General features: G+C 35.2%; 1 protein-coding gene across 2 annotated transcripts in view; it reads left to right on the forward strand.

Moving 5' to 3' along the window:
- MACROD2 (mono-ADP ribosylhydrolase 2) overlaps positions 1 to 16945 on the forward strand; it is a 2250628-nt gene that overhangs the window by 2160257 nt on the left and 73426 nt on the right. The window lies entirely within an intron of this gene.

Consider the following 16945-nt stretch of genomic DNA (forward strand, 5'->3'; position numbering starts at 1 on the left):
ACTAACTACAGCTTCCTAATGATGAGCCCTTTCTGACAGCTGCATTGATGCTAATTTAATTGCTAAGACATGTTAGTAATATTGGCACTTTTTTCACTGTATATCCAGCTTACTAGCACCAGCTCCCTGCCTTGCACACACACACAAGGTAATAGCATTCTCCCCACAGTAGATCCCAGTTGAGACTAATTGTTAGTCATGTTCATAACATTGGTGGTATATTTTATTACTGACAAAGATAATAGAATTGATATCACCCTTTTTTCTAATCCAGGTAAATTATATCACTTGCTTGTTTCAATTGCCTATCTATGTTGTAAAATACAGATGCATAGCTATTGGAAATGACATACCTGTTTGGTTAATTTTACATTCCTAGTAATTATTTACATTTTATATTGTGCCTCATGCAAAGTAAATGGACAAAATATACTTCAAGCTATTTATGCGTGTAACTTTGTATAACTTTACTGTCCCCGATAGGCAGATACTTCCATTTAGCCCATTCTAGTCATTATATTTCACCATCTGTCCTGCCGACTCTTAGAACTCTTGGTTATCCTGGGGCTAAGATTCTATGTGGATTATCCAGTTTCATTACTTCTCTTCTTATGTATTTTCAGCATTTTACTACTTTTCAGCAGATGATAGTACCAGGCAGAGAGGAGAGGATGTGAATAAATCAATATAGTTTTCTGCTTGCTAACAGATAAATTAAAAGGTTAACTAATTTGTTTTTTTTATGATGGGAGAGCAAAACTCTATGATTTTCAACTCATTATATTTTCTCCTTGCTTTTAATTAGGTTTAGTGTTAGAGGTAGTGTTAGAATTTGTATTCAATTAAGGAAGGGCTAGTTTTCAGGTAAGGGGTGAAGTTGGAATTAGGTTTAAAGGTAGGGTCATAATTATGGTTAGGGTAATGTTGCAGGTCATATTAGAATTAGGATTAGGATTATAGTTGAGGATAGGGCTAAAGTTAAGGTTAAGGTTTATGTTGCATCTATCTTTGAAAAAGTTACCAAAACCTTTCATCCTGGTTATTTTATTTGTTATTGTCAAATATGCTTTAAATATGACCATTCTTTTTTAATAGGTAAAATAAGCAAGAGAACAGCCCAGTAAACTATACCTTCAAATATCCCTCTCTATCTCATCCCCCCAATCAATCAATCAATTAATTAATTGAGCTTCATCAATAAGCAATATAATTCTGGGAGCAGCTAGGTAGCGAAGTGAATAGAGCACCAGCCCTGGAGTCAGGAGAACCTGAGTTCAAATTCGGCCTCAGACACTTAACACTTACTAGCCATGTGACCTTGGGCTGAACCCCACTTAGCCCCAATTGCCCTGCATTCTCCCCTCCAAAAATAAAAAAAAATAAACAATATAATTCTGGATTCAGAGGTTCATAGATTTAGAGCCAGAAGGTACCTTTAAAAGTAGATGTTAAACTTGAGGCCCAGACAGGATTATAGATTTAGAGTTAGCCAGAAACTCAGAGGTCATTGAGCCTAATACCCTTGCTTTATAGAGATAGTGACTTACCAAGGGTTATATTGCTAGTAAATATCTTAGGTAGCATTTGAACCCAGGTCCTCCTGACACCAATTCTAGCAGGAATTTCTCATCCTTACAACAGATCTTCAGACTTTGCAGGAAAGGAACATGGGAGACAAACACACACACACACACACACACACACACAAACACAAAAAGGGAAACAGGACAATTTTCTTAATCCATGAAGTTCGTCATTGTCCATGACCCCCTCTGAAAAAAAAGATTGGGCAACTAGGTGGCACAGGGAATCGAGCACCACCAGGAAGATTTTAATTCAAATCCTTCCTCAGATATGACTCTGAGCAAGTCACTTAGCCTCTGTCTGCCTCAATCTTCTCTTCTGTAATATGGGGATAATAATAATTTGTAAAAATGGAGTAGTAACTACCTGCCAGGGTTGTTGTAAGGGTAAAAGAAGATATTTGTAAACATTTTGCAAACCTTAATGCAACATTAAAATACTCTCTATTATTATTAATAAAACCTAGGTAAGTCACTTGACTTTTTGAGACCTGTTTCCTCATCTCTATAAGGAAGGAATTAAACTCAATGACCTCTAGGGTTCCTTGTGAGGTCAAAATCTATGATCCTATGATCTGAACCTCTGCACCAAGTATGAAAAAGAACAACTTAAAACATTTTTTGATTCAATAATATGATTTCATCCTTATAGGGAATTCCCAGAATAGAAATTCCTTCCCTTGACACAGATCATCAACACTTCTGTGGCTTCTAATCTTAACCACTTATTTGAGGCACTGAGACCTTTAGTGACTCATCTGTCATTGTCATGAAGCTGATTTTATCAGAGGCTAGACTCAAACGTAAGTCTTTCTAACTTTAATATTAAGCCCCTATATCTATCACACCATTTTGCCTAGGGGTGTGTTAGTCAAATTTTAACATCCTGGATTCTGAGGGAAGGGGAGAAAGGAAAGGAAAAATACACACTTTTAAGCTATATATACTTAGGTGGTATAGTGGATAGTGCACCAGCCCCAGAGTCAGGAGTACCTGAATTCAAATCCAGCCTCAAACACTTGAACTGTGTGACCCTGGGCAAATCAATTACCCTGATTGCAATAGATAGATAGATGATAGATAGATAGATAGATAGATAGATAGATATTGCCATAGATAGATGAATATAGATATATACATATATACGCAAGCATACTATAATATGTACATACACACAAACACACACATGCACACACATATATACACACACGCATTCTCACCAGAAACTCTAAGGGTCTTCCTCTCCTAGACTTCAAAACAAATGAACAAAAAAACCAGAAATTACATGTATTTAAAAGGAATAGCAATATGTACATAATAGATTTGTAGTTGTATGTGCAATTGTCTTTTTTCTATGCTAATATATTATAGAAATGCTTATTTTATTTCTTATATTCAGAATAAAATAAATTTAAAATAAATAAGTTTAATCTGCATCATTTAAAATTTTTAAATCCAGAGACAATCAACAAAATAATAAATCGAACTGATTTATTGCAATTGCCAGTTTCTGAGGTATAATTGCTCACATTGACAATCTCACAAGCTGTTAGAGCTGGCTCCAACATATTCCTGATTTAGTCTCTTGATCTAAAACATGTTTTCTATCCTTAAAGAAGAGACTATTGATTTAATTTTAGTTTCATAGAAGAAAAGCAATAGTGAAACTCCAAAGTATTACAGTTATTTTTTGCCCTTCTTTTAAAGGTATTTAGTCAGTCAGCAATTAAAGATTTTCTGAAATAAAAAGGTAGAGAATATATTTCCTAGTTTTGTGTACAAACATAGAGTTTGATAATAGAAGGTACACATAAGTATTAAGAACCATCCTTATCTCCAAACAGGAGGAAACACATATTCTGCTACACTCATAGATACACTGTATAGTTTGTTTTAAAATGTTAGATCTATTTTGCTCTAAGATTTTTTCCATGGGAAATAAAATCTGTTCATTTAAATTTCAGACAAGGTAAGAAATTTATAGCCTTCCCTCCAGTTTTTGTTGCATTTTAAAAGAACAGAGTGTGTAGATAATCTTCCAGACCCATCTTCTATCACTCCCAGGTCTATCCACACAGATGCTACAACATTAAGTCTGAAAGTTAGTCATACCACAAGATGGATCTTGAAAAGAAGAAGGAAATAGGCAGCAGTAAGTCATGCTGATAAAGTCACACAGTAGCACAATCAGAAAATCCCTGGGAGACTTGAATGGAAACAAGGCAAACTCGCATAAAGTCTGGTTTTCAAATATAGCCATTGCCTTCAGGTAGCCAAAGGTCCTCCTTGTAAATCAAGTTAATCAAGTTAAAGTTTGTCCCATCAAAACTTATTGTATGTTTGAAAAGAAGTAGAATAGCATAATTGAGGTTAACAACCATATAAGGAAAGAGAATAAAAAGGCAATTTTAAGATGAAATTCTTATCTGACTTAGATTTTTTATTGATAACTTTTATTTTTAAATCACTTGCATTTATATATGTTATCACTCCTCATCCCAGAGAGCAATTCCTTGTAAAGCAGACAGACAGACGGACAGACAGACACACACACACACAGGAAATAAGAAATAGTTCAGCAAAACTAACCCAAATATAAGAAAAGGTCTGAAAGTATATGCACTGTTTCATACTCATAATCCCCATCCTCAGCAAAGAGATTGAGAGAAGAGTAAAGGCAATGAAATGCCTTCTAATCTCTTTTGTGGGGTCTTTTGGCCATTTCTAATTTTACAGCATTCAATTTTAGTCATTTTGTTCTTGTTCTCTTTCCATTTCTATTGTCATAATTATTGTAGGTATTGTTTTCCTGGTTCTACTTATTTCGCTCTGTAATAATTCAAGTAAGGTTTCCCAAGTTTCTCTCCAGTCATCGTATCTGTCCTTTCTTACAGCAGAGAAATATTCCATTACATTCATGTACCACAATTTGTTTGGACATTCTCAAGTTGATAGATATCTACTTTGTTTTCAATTCTTTGCTGTTATAAAAACTGCTGCATAAATAATTATATATAATATATACATATATGTATACATGTATGCATACACACATGTACATACAGCACATACATGTACATATATACGTGTGTGTCTTAATCTGTTTTGGCCAGAAACCCTAAAGTTCCTTCCCTCCCAGACTGATTCTTTTGTGAAGGCAAACTAGGTCATCTTCTGCCTCAGTTGTTTTTTTTTTTTTTAATGGCTGAAGGAGCTTTGCCTCAGACAAATGGGGACCTGGAAAAGACCTTTGCTTAAAAAAGTCAAGGTCTCTCCCCTGTATCCTGGGCCATCACCAATCATCCTGACCTATGTCTTGCTACTGGACCCTTATGACTCTGGAGGAGAAAGTGAGTCTGATGACTTTGCACAGCCCTCCCTCAATTCAATCCAATTCACTTGCAAGTCAAGACATCACCCTCCTGGTGTCTATGGTCCTCTTCAAGAACAAAGGATGAACAACAATTTCCACATATATGTGTGTATACATATATACACATATTTCCTATATATTGTGTGTATGTATATACATGTATATGTGTATATATATATATATATTCTGTTTTCTTTCCTTCTTGGGGTATATTTCTGTCTGTGAAATAGATGAGTCAAAAGGTAGGAACAGTTTAGTCACTTTATTGGCAGAATTACATATTGCTTTCGAGAATGGTTGAATGAATCCATGACTCTACTAACAGTATATGAGTGCTATCTGTATTTTCACAACTACCCTGACAGTGATTGCTTTAATCTCTTGTCATCGTTGCCAATTATTTGGGTGTGGAGTGAAACCTTAGCAATATTTTAGTTTTTGTTTCTCTCTATTAGTGCTTTGAAGCAAATGAAATGTGGTTATTAATCATACTACTTTAAGTATTAAATCAGTATTTTAAATTTTCTCCAGATTTTACACCTGGCTGCATTTTGAAATTTTTGCTATAAGGTTTTTTCCTTAATGACTTTTTTGTTTTAAATGTATTTTTTTTCATTATATTCATCCAGTTGATGGAAACTTATACTACATTTCTAGTTTTTTTTTTTCCAGTCTTATTGTATTCAGATCACTAAAATACAAAGGCAGCCTAGGGCTAGTGCTGGGCCTGCACTCAAGGGGACCTGAGTTGAAATCCAGCTTCAGAAAATTACCAAAGTTTCCTCAATACAAAATGGGGATAATAACAGCACTTACTTAAGGTTGTTTTAAGGATCAAATAAGATAATATTTGTAAAATATTTAGCACGGTATCTGGAACGTTATATGCATTTAAGGAATGTTTCCTTCCTTCTTTCAGGATGGATTTGGACTAGAAAAAAGAAATGCATCAGGGTGAATAATGTATTCTATCAATGTCCAGTACCTGTAATTTAATTCATGCTGGAATCCCCTCCATCAAGAGTACTTCAAAATCCATCTCCTTCTTAGAATCTCAAAGAGTTCTCTGATTCTCAAAAAGGCTAAGTGACTTGCCCATGGTCACACAGCTATTAAACATCAGAATTAAGATGTGAGCCCAAGTTTCCCTGACTCCATTCACTGTGCTAATGTGTCTTCTATAACACAGTGTATTTTCTTGGGATTTACTGCCGTTTTAAGGCTTACTGTCCACCTAAGAATGTGAGATGACTGAAGGGCCCTCTCATGGAGGAAAAGAGAAATCTTTTGTCCAAATAATTCTCTACACATTCTCTGCTCAGGAGCAGTTCAATTATCAACTCTATCGATCTTAATTCATAGTGGAAGCATCTTTCTCTGCAGTTCATTTGATTACTGTTCCATCTCCCAGTGAACATGTAGACAGTGAGCCCTTCTCTTTCCCCCCCTACTGATCAAGTTCATTAGGGATTTATTATGTCTACAAAGCACCATTAGATAGCCCCCAGTGTTTTCCATTATTAATGACATTCCTACAAAGCTGACAAAGCTCTTTTTTTTCTTTATATACTTCAAGAGTGGTGTTCTTAAAAGCAGTTTTCTCCACTCACAGAATCAGTGCACTCCAGGCCCTTAGGAGTCAGCCTAGGGTGGGGCCTGAGGAGTATTTTGGACACATTTGCCTGGTGCCAAATATTGTTCCTGCTACTTCCTGATTAATGGACTATCCTCCTGGCAATCTCTAATTCCAAAGACCTTTTCCAGAAGGGAGCTGGAAACAACCAACTTTCCCAAGTGATTTGGGTTTGAGTAATGCCATACTTTTCACAGTAGTAATGCCATCATTAGTTTTCAGGAGTTGTTTCATTGTAAAAGGCCTTTCTTTTTTTCCCCTGTCCTTTTTTTAGAATGTACTCTCTGGCTCAAATTTGTCAACTAAAAGAGCAAATTGTTAGAGAAAATAGTTCAGGCGAAAATTTCTGGTCCTTTTCAAATGATATGAATGTAAAAAGAAAAATGATCCTTATTAAAGTGCCAAACTACATCCCACCTGTGGGTTGTTCCATTCTGTTAACATGAGGAGCAAAAATTTTTTCATCTAAATTGACTGTGGTTCCTGTTGACCTGTAAACCTTTCTCTCAAAGACAGAATAATTTAATTTATATTGTTCAAGATGAGAAAAGATTATACGAATTTGATGATAATTTAGGATATATCAACATGTTGAGGACCTGGGATTTCATTGGTATCCCTCCACCAGCACAACCTACCATGAACCACAATATGTCCTTAGAAAAATAACAACTTAAATTTATGCTGTGCTTTATAGTTACGCATCGTGGTTATGCATTCATAGTTTTTCCTTAGTCACCTCGTTTGATCTTCACAACTCTGGGAGCTAGATTTAACAGTTCTTGCCATGTTAATATGAAGAAACTGAGATTCAGAAAAAAGTTAAGTGACTTGCCCAAGGCCACCCAACTGTATACTTTTCCAATTTATACCTTGGTTATTCCTCTTTCTGGTTTCTAGACTCAAACCTACAAATGTGAATAACAGATCTACAACTGTGAAGAAGCATAAGTTAGAAAATAGAAAAATGTAATGTGCATTCCCATAGTAACACTGGAGAAAGGAAGGGAGAGAAGGAAGGGAGAGAAGGAAGGGAGAGAAGGAAGGAAGGAAGGAAGGAAGGAAGGAAGGAAGGAAGGAAGGAAATATGGAAGGAAATATGGAAGGAAATATTTATTAAGCACCCATGCTGTGGAGCCAGAAACTATGTTAAGTACTTTGCAAATATCATCTTATTTGAGCGTCACAACAACCCTGTGAGGTAGGTGCTGTTAATATCCCTGTGTTTCCGATGAGGAAACAGAGGCTGAGAAAAGTTAAATTACTTGCCCAAGATCACATAGCTAGTTAGTCTCTAAGCCAGATTTGAACTAGTCTTTCTGAATCCAGGCCCTGTGCTCTAGCCATTGAACCTTATAGGCATCTTATAAATGCTTATAATGTTTTGAGGGAACTATAATTCACATAAAGAATACTTAATTAATACTTGGCTAGTCAAAATATTTAGCTTGTCTTCAAGCAGGCTGCCATCACATAAGGAAGCCCTGAGTTTAAATTCAAGTTCAAAGTTCAAGTTCAAATATGTGTTGTTGTTTTTTCTTGTAACAATAGAATTTTATTAAATGTCTTTAGACACTCACTACTTGTGTGACCCTGGACCAGTTATTTAACCTCTCTTAGCCTCAGCCTCCTCATCTGTAAAGTGGTGATAAAAATAGTATCTACATCACAGAGTTATTGTGTTAATCAAATGAGATAATACAAGTAAAGTGCTTTCCCAACCTTAATTCACTATATAAATGCAGTTATTGTTTTTATTTTATAAATATAAGTACTGAAAATTCATGTTCATCTAAATACAGCATTCTTCTCACCTATTCCACCCCCTCATGCAATTATCTTCCTATAATATAATAGTCCAGTCCTTGACCTTTGCTATCTTTCTTACTACAGGTTCCCCTCCCAACCTTTCTGAGATAAGAGAAACAAACTTAGCAGCTGATTGCATTTTCTGGGAGAGGGCAGATTTCTGAACTATGGACAACACAGTGCAAACATATTGGGAAGAGGTGACGGTGGGGCACTGGACAGGGGGCACATGTTCTCTTAACTGGATTCCCAATTTTCTTGAGTCTGTTGCTCTCTGAGCCTGTGGCTCTTCCTGTTGCCCAGTGCCATTGGATGTAACCTCTCACCACGTGTTTAGCTGTTTCATATTGCAAACCATAACTAGTGCAGATGAAGCAGGATAATCTGATTACAGGTGACACAGTCAAGTACGGTCAATTTACTCTAATAACAAACCATAAATTTGAATAACAGTAGGATTCTTGCCTAAGATCCTGTTCCAGGCATTATCCTGTAGTTCTATAACCAGCAGGGCCCATAAATCCAGATTTTTGAGAATGGTGCCAGGGAGTCAAATAGTGAAATAAATCTAGCAGGTAGATTTCATTCATCATAGAATACTCTCACTTCAGGTTCTGGGCTCTAGGCAGCAAAGGCCATCTTTAAGTTTCATTGAACTGCTCTGTGGCATAAAAACAGCATTAGACCAGGAGTCAAGAGACCTGAGCTCTGATCCTGGCTTCATCATTTATTAGCTGTGTGACCTTGGGCAATCCCACAAAGCTCTAACTCTCTGACACTTTCAGATAAGGTATTCTTCATATGTATATGGAGATAATACTTGCTTTATCTACCTCAGAGTGTGGTTGTAAGGATGTGATAAGATCCTTCAAAGTACTATTATATTTATACTGCAAAGCACTACAGAAATATAAAACATTTATTGGAGACAGGCTGGCTCTGAAGTCAGAGGTTCTGAGTTTGAATTCTACCTCTGATACTATTTGTGTTAAGCTCTGTGTAAGCTTCAGGGAGTCACCCAATCTTCCTAGGCCTCAATTTCCCCATCTGGGTTGGATGAGCTGACCTCTGAAGTTCCTTTCAGTTGAAGAAATGTGATCCTGTGTGGTATTTTAAAGTTAACAAAGCATTTACCATTCATTATCTCATATAAGCATCACAAAAACCCTTTCAGGTAGGCACTATTGGTATTTTACTATTGTACTAGAGTACTATAACCATTTTACTTGGGTCACAAAACTGGTAAATATTAGAGATGGGATCTAAACCTAAGTCTACTTAAATCTTGAACCTGACTTCCTCATTTCAAGGCTAGATTTCTATGCACTACACCATACTGCCTTTCTATGGATAGGTAATGATGTATACCTAGTGTAGATTTATAAATTCTGATCTTTTGTCTTTTTTTAAATCTGGAAGAACCAATAAAAATAATAAGTTTGGGGATATGGGTTCCAATCTTAACTATGATTTATTCACTTAATATAGAAAACCTGTTCAATTGATAACAGAAAGTTTCCATTAAATTAAAAAAGGGATTATTTACAGGCTTTTGATTCTTCATTCAAATGAATATATCATAAGTCATACTAACTGGACTGTATGTGGAAAAAGAAAGAGTCATCTCATAGCAGCACAGATAGGAAAGGGCTATAGACTTAAAACAAACATAGAATTTTATTTTAAGACACTGAAATTGCCCAACCCCCTAATTTCAAAATTGAGGAGACTGAGGGACAGAAAAATTAAGTGACTTGCCTTACATCCCAGAACTAGTTAGTGGCATAGCTGAAATCAGAACCCAGGCCCTTTGAGTCAGTGTTCAGTGCTTACAACTAAACCTTTGACACTAACGAAATCACTATACCCATACCCACCCCTCGACCTTTTCCCAAACTCACTGATTGAAGCAGTTACATTGAAGTGAATTGGGTCATAGAATCCATTATGGAACCTGGACTAAAATCCACATTTCTATCTTTTAGTCAAGTTCTCATTCCATGAGATGTTAGTGCCTCTAGATAGAAGTAAGAACAAGGCAATTTGCAGGAGAGACAGGGAAAAGCTTTTCTTCTAGATCCCAGATATGACTTTTCCCTTCAACTATAAGCTCCTAGGTGTGTACTGAAATGGGAATAGGAAGTTTGTAATGCTTATCCTTTATAATAGCATCTTCTGGAGGGTAAGGGGACAACGGAGCTTGAGCAAATACCCTAAATTCAAGTTCAGTTATAGTGGAATGGCTCCTGGTCAACACCTTAGGGGTTCTTGTCCAGATTTTTTTAATTTAAATTGGTGGTAGTAAGTTATTAAACTATCCAAATAGGGTGGGCTATTTACTACAATTTGGATTATGCCTAATTACCTCACTTAACTCATCAGATACAATAATTCCCAGACCACCCTGTAAATGTAAAAGGTATCTACATATTGCTTTGTATCCGATTGTAAACATTGCATTTTTCTGTGTGACAGCAGGAGGAAGCTTAATTTCTTTTCATTACTCTTTATCCATCAGGTGCCCTCATTCCAGCCTCAGTAAGGAAAGAACAGGTGGGACAAGCAGTGCTCTGAATGTTAATTACGTTTTCATTTCATTCACTGCAAGGATTTACCTTTCACTGTGTTTTTATAATCAAAATAGAAACAATTAGGTATCTTGCTGCTTAAATGTTTCATGACATTCATTTTATGACATCTGCTTTGATGATACCAAGAGAAAGAGTGAACATCTGAACAATGGTGGGGGCTCTAGTGGACTGCCCCGTGATTGCTTTTGTTCATTTCATGCAAGCCCAAAAAAGAAAGACTGTCAAAATAAATTAGCCATTTTTCTACCTAATAAATATTGTCCCTTTGTTAGTGCTTACATTTTTGACACAGCATTTCTACTCATTTTCCAGAGCTGTTATTATAGTTTGTTGGGCTCATTTTATAATTGAAACTCATAAAAATTCTGCTGAGAATTTAAAACCATAGAAGAATGTGAATTTTCTTATTGAAGGCATATTTCCATCAAGCATGTTCATTTTTCATTTATCATTACTGAGATATCCAAAAAATAAGGGATTTGGTAAGCCTACTCAAAGTTTATCTCACCTACATATAACTTTCCACATGGTTGTAGTCATATCTCGTTATATAGAAAAGTAGTGTGGCCTAGTGGATAGAATGGAAGTGGGGGAAGGGAGAAGGGCATGACATCAAGTACGTTTGTATTCAGTCCTGCCTTTAACACTTATTCGCTGTTTGGAATGAGTCACTGGATCTCTCTGTACCTCAGGCACCTCCCTAAGACCAGAAACTAAAGGTGGTTGGCAATCAGCACCAGCGAATAGACTTCCCATGTTAGGGAAATTCTAAGTCCTTAGACACTGCTCATGATGTGATATTCAGGACTATGATATGCAGTTCACATGTTTTAAGCCAGGAATGATACACCTTCAAAAATGGAAACTTTAAAACAAATAAGATCCTAGTTTCATATTCTGTCATTTTGCCCATTAACACAAAACTGCAGAGAAAAGGAACGTGTAAAAGCTCATGCAACCACAAAACAGACCTCTTTTAAAGAAAAACCTGTTATCAAGGTAAATGGAACAAAGGGATTTTGTGAATTTCTTTATATATTTATAGATCTGATACGCATATGATGTATATGTATTCATTTACATATATAGCTTGTGTATATGCATATTATAATAATATATTGTCTGATATATTTATACATAATATACAATTGGACATCATATATTTTATAACATACTATATCCTATTATATATTTTACATATATATTTATATATATTATACATTATATGTTATACATACTATATATCATGTTATACATAATATATAATATATATCTATATAATGCATAGTTCTTTTTCCTAAGCTTTCAACTTTTGAAGAAACAGATCAATAATTAGAATGATGTGACATCACAAGTTCGATCTAAGAATTGATATTTCTATGACTCTCTGAGGTTTACTTTGAATTCATTATATATTTTGATCCTCCCAACAATTTTATGAGATAGTATAATCCTAATTTTTTTTTGTTTTTTTTGAGGGGGGAAGGCAGGGCAATTTGGGGTTAAGTGACTTGCCCAAGGTCAAACAGCTAGTAAATGTTATGTTTCTGAGGTTGGATTGAACTTAGGTCCTCCTGACTCCAGGGTCGGTGCTCTATTCACTGTGCCACCTAGCTGCCCCAACCTTCATTTTTTACAGAAAAGAATATTGAGGCTCAGAGAGGCTAAGAGATTTACCCGTGATCCTATATTTAGTAAGTGTCAGAGGTAGGATTTGAACCCCAGATACTTCTAGCTCAAAGTCCAACACTGTTTCCTAATACTCCATAGAACTTTTTGATGCCTAGGTCAAGGATGCCTAGAAAACAGTGTTTCCTAAATCAATTTGACCACTGAACACTTGGGGGCTTCAAATATATAGCTATGACTAATGAATTCTAGCATAGAATTTTCCAGAAGCAATGGGGAGTTGGAGAAAATTTGGGGCAAAATAGAATAAATTGATCCTGTTTTTGCATTGGTAAAACACCTTATGCAACTCATTTCTTTTTTTGGAAACCTACATGATGGCGCATTCAGCATTTTCTAAAGGAAAATATCACTAAAATCAACCTTTTCTCACAAATTCCTATTCACATCAAGGGGAACATCAGGATTCTCCAATGCTCAGTTTGGGAAATGCTGTTCTAATGTCTCTTTCATATATGATACCATTATAATAATAACGTGTATAAACCTTCTCTTTTACTGAGCTTGTATGCATTTCATTAATGATGATGATTATGACTATCATTGCAGTCCAAAGGATGCTTCACTATCATTGGAAAACACTGGGACTGGCTATATAGCTAGAGAAAATGAGTCGAGCAATCTGAACCTTATTTAGAAGATGAGACAGAACAAAGAATTGGAGGCATAAGAGAAAGATGTAAAGAAAAAAGTCATTATCTTCTGTCTTTCAAAAAGGAAAGTCAGAATTAAAGTATGTGTCCAAACTGTTATTTCCAGGAGGGGGAAATTAAAAGACCCTTCACTCAAGCCTTCTCTGAGGTTCCCTCCCACCATTTCTTTGCTTTTTTGGGACTTAGCAATGTTTTAGAACTTAGCAATAGTCAATCATTCCATTACATGACATAGAAATTTGAAATATATATATATATGTATATACTTATATATAACTTTTTCCAAAGTGATCTATAAAGTCAAGTGGTTGGATTAAGGTGCCTTCTTGCTCTAACATTTTAAAAAATCTAATTGGTACTACATATTTCTATCCTGCCATGCTTCATCTGTGGGCCTTGCCCCTAAAATAAAGAAGAAAAAGCTTTGCCAAAGACCTTCATTTGAAACCCTTTTCCTGAACATCATATTCCTGTGTCCTTCCACATCTCCTGAAATTATTCATATACAGTAACTAGAATCATTTATTTTCCTTAATTGAGCTATTAGTAGAATCTGTAAAAGCTTAAAAGGGAAGATAATGTCTCCTCTTTTCTTACTTTATATAGAGGATTCTCCTAACTATGGAAAAAGGAGGGAAAGCAGCAAAAAGGAAGGAGGGGATTGGAGGTTAGAGTGAAGAGAAGATATACTGCCTGATTGATTTGAGTCTAGGGCCTACCCTGGGCTATTATCGCTTCCATCTTGGTAGTAATAGTAGCCTGTATTTCCACAATAAATTTAAAATAGGTATACAATCTGAACATTAAAGATTTTATCATAAAAATTAGAATAGAAACAGATCATGTACCTTTCAAATCTATCAGAAAGAGATGAATTCTTAACCAAAGGTTAGAATAAATTACAAAATAAAATATATAATTATGTTTACATGAAATTGAAAAACTTTAGCACAAAGAAAATTAATGCATCTAGGTTAAGAAAGGAAGTGGTTGACTGAGAAAAAATATTTGTATCACATATCTCCGATAAGGGTTTGGTATCATTTAAACAACCAAAAGAAATATAGAAGACCAAAAATCATTTCTCAGTTTGAGTGATCAAAAGATATGAATACTTGTCAAAAGAAGAATTACAAATTAATGACAACCATATGAAGAATGCTCCAAATAACTAATAAGAGAAATGCAAATCAAAACAACTCTAATGTTTCACATTCTACCCAGAAAATTGGCAAAGATGACAAAAGATGTGATTAGGCAGAATGAAAGAATTGTGGGAAGACAGGAAAGCTAATGTGTTTTTGGTGATGCTGTTATTTAGTATAACCATTCTGGAAAGTAATTTGAAATTATGCAAATAAAGTGTCTAAAATACCCATATCCTTTGTCCAAGAGGGTTCACTGATTAGATATAAACATAAATGTAGATATTGATATTGATGTGTATTATATATACACATATATGTATATATGCATGTATACATATACACACCTAAGACATCATTACCAAAAAATAAGGCTCCATATACAACAAAACAATTATAGCCACACGTTTTGTTATAGCAAAAAAATAGAAACAAAGTATGTACTCATTGATTGGAGAATGGCTAAAATAAATAATTGTTGTACATAAATATAATGGAATATTACTAGGTTACAAGGAACAATAAATATGATGACTAGAGAGACTCATGGAAAGAAACACATGAACTGATGGAAATTGAAGTAAGCAGAGCCAAGAAAACTATATGCAATGACTATAGCCATGTAAATGAGAAGAACAACCAGCACAACATAATTGAAAATGAATATGGCAATATTACAAAGAATAAGCTTGGCTCCAAAGAAGAGCTTTTAGAAGGCATCTTCTCCTTTGCAGATGTGAAGGTGGGGGTGGAGGGGAAAGGGGTTCTGCAAGTATTTAAGACTGCATATAAGACTGTAAGTTGGTGTTGGTTGTTGTTTTTTTAAACAAGATCTCTAAGACTAGAAGTTGCAGAGATGATTTTTCAAGATTTCTTTACTCCTGTTTATTTTGAATTTGTTAACTTTTTGATTCTCCAATTTGGTTTGGGTTTTTATTTTGTTTTGTTCTGTTTTTGTTTTCTTTTTAGTGGAATGCTCAATTTTTCTATTCTGTTAGCATTTTTTAAAAATATATCATTTTCTTCTTTTTACTGTTGTCTCATTGTTACATTCTCTTTTGCAAAATTGGCAATTATTCCCATGATTTATTCTTTTTTTTTTTTTGCCTTTTTGAGGGCAATTGGGGTTAAGTAATTTGCCCAAGTTTACAAGGCTAGTTTTTTTGTGTGGGTGTTAAGTGTCTGAAGCTGGAACCGAACTCTGGCCCTCCTGACTCTGGGGCTGGCGCTTTACTCACTGCGCCACCTACCCCTCTCCCCCATGATTTATTCTTTAATAAATTCATTATTCAGAATGTCAGTATTAAATCTCCATGAAGCTATTTTTTCTTGAGTACTCTTTATTAATTACTATTTTTATGTTGTGGATTATGGAGTTTATATTTACTGTTTCTGTCTTTTTATATTTATTTATATTTTCCTTCACTCTTAACACATAGTTATTATAAAGGTGCTACATAATTCTGCAAAATGTATATTCTCCTTTGTTCCCTTTCAGAGACTCTGCAAGTCTTTCAGATCTAACTTCTCCAAAATTATGCTTAGCTCTATATTTTCCTTTTTATCTTTTTGTTAGATTTTTGTAGCTCTGACAGAGAAACATAAAACACTTCTACAATCAATGTATTATATCTATATCTCTTTGCAATTCAGTTAACTCTTCTTTGATGAAATTAGATGCTGTGACATTTGGTGCCTGACACATATTAGGTGCTTAATAAATGTTTATTGGCTGACTGCGATAAGTCAGCAGCACAGCCTGGAAAGGATGATTGAGTTAATTCTGAGCATTCTGCTTTCAAGGTCAGTAATTTGGGCTTGTATAGGATTCATGTGTATTTTCAAAGTTCCTTCTTTTTTTCTCTTCTACCAAATTTTCTTCCACTTGGGCAATTTGATTTTCAAGTCTGTCAACATCTTTTTTCATAGCCTCCACTTCTTTGAAGAAATTCTCTACTGTACATTTCAAGTTTTTTATACTGTTTGCTAATTTTTCATCTAGATCTGTGATTTCTGACCTATTTTACACCCTAATATCATTTTTTAAAATTTTATTTCTTGGGGCAGCTGGGTGGTAGGGTGAATAGAGCACTAGACCTGGAGCCAGGAGGACCTGAGCTCAAATCTGACCTCCAACTCTTGACACTAGGTGTGTGACCTTGGGCAAGTCACTTAATTCCAATTGCCTTTCCTCCCCTCCCAAAACAATGAAAGTTTAATTTTTCTCTCTTTTTTTTTTTTGGAGGAGGAAGAGCAGGGCAATTGGGGTTAAGTGACTTGCCCAAGGTCACACAGCTAGTAAGTGTTAAGTATCTGAGGCCAGATTTGAACTCATGTCCTCCTGACTCCAGGACCAGTGCTCTATTCACTGCACCACCTACTTTTTGTTTTGAACCATGCTAGAGTTTTTTTTACTGTTATTTCATGATCCCTGAGGAATAACCCCAATTCTCTTTTTCACTGGGAATT

Source organism: Petaurus breviceps, unplaced genomic scaffold (genome assembly GCF_028583685.1).
Source record: "Petaurus breviceps papuanus isolate PSGF00001 unplaced genomic scaffold, PetGlider_PUasm1.0 90919, whole genome shotgun sequence".
In the NCBI taxonomy this organism is placed as follows: Eukaryota; Metazoa; Chordata; class Mammalia; order Diprotodontia; family Petauridae; genus Petaurus; species Petaurus breviceps.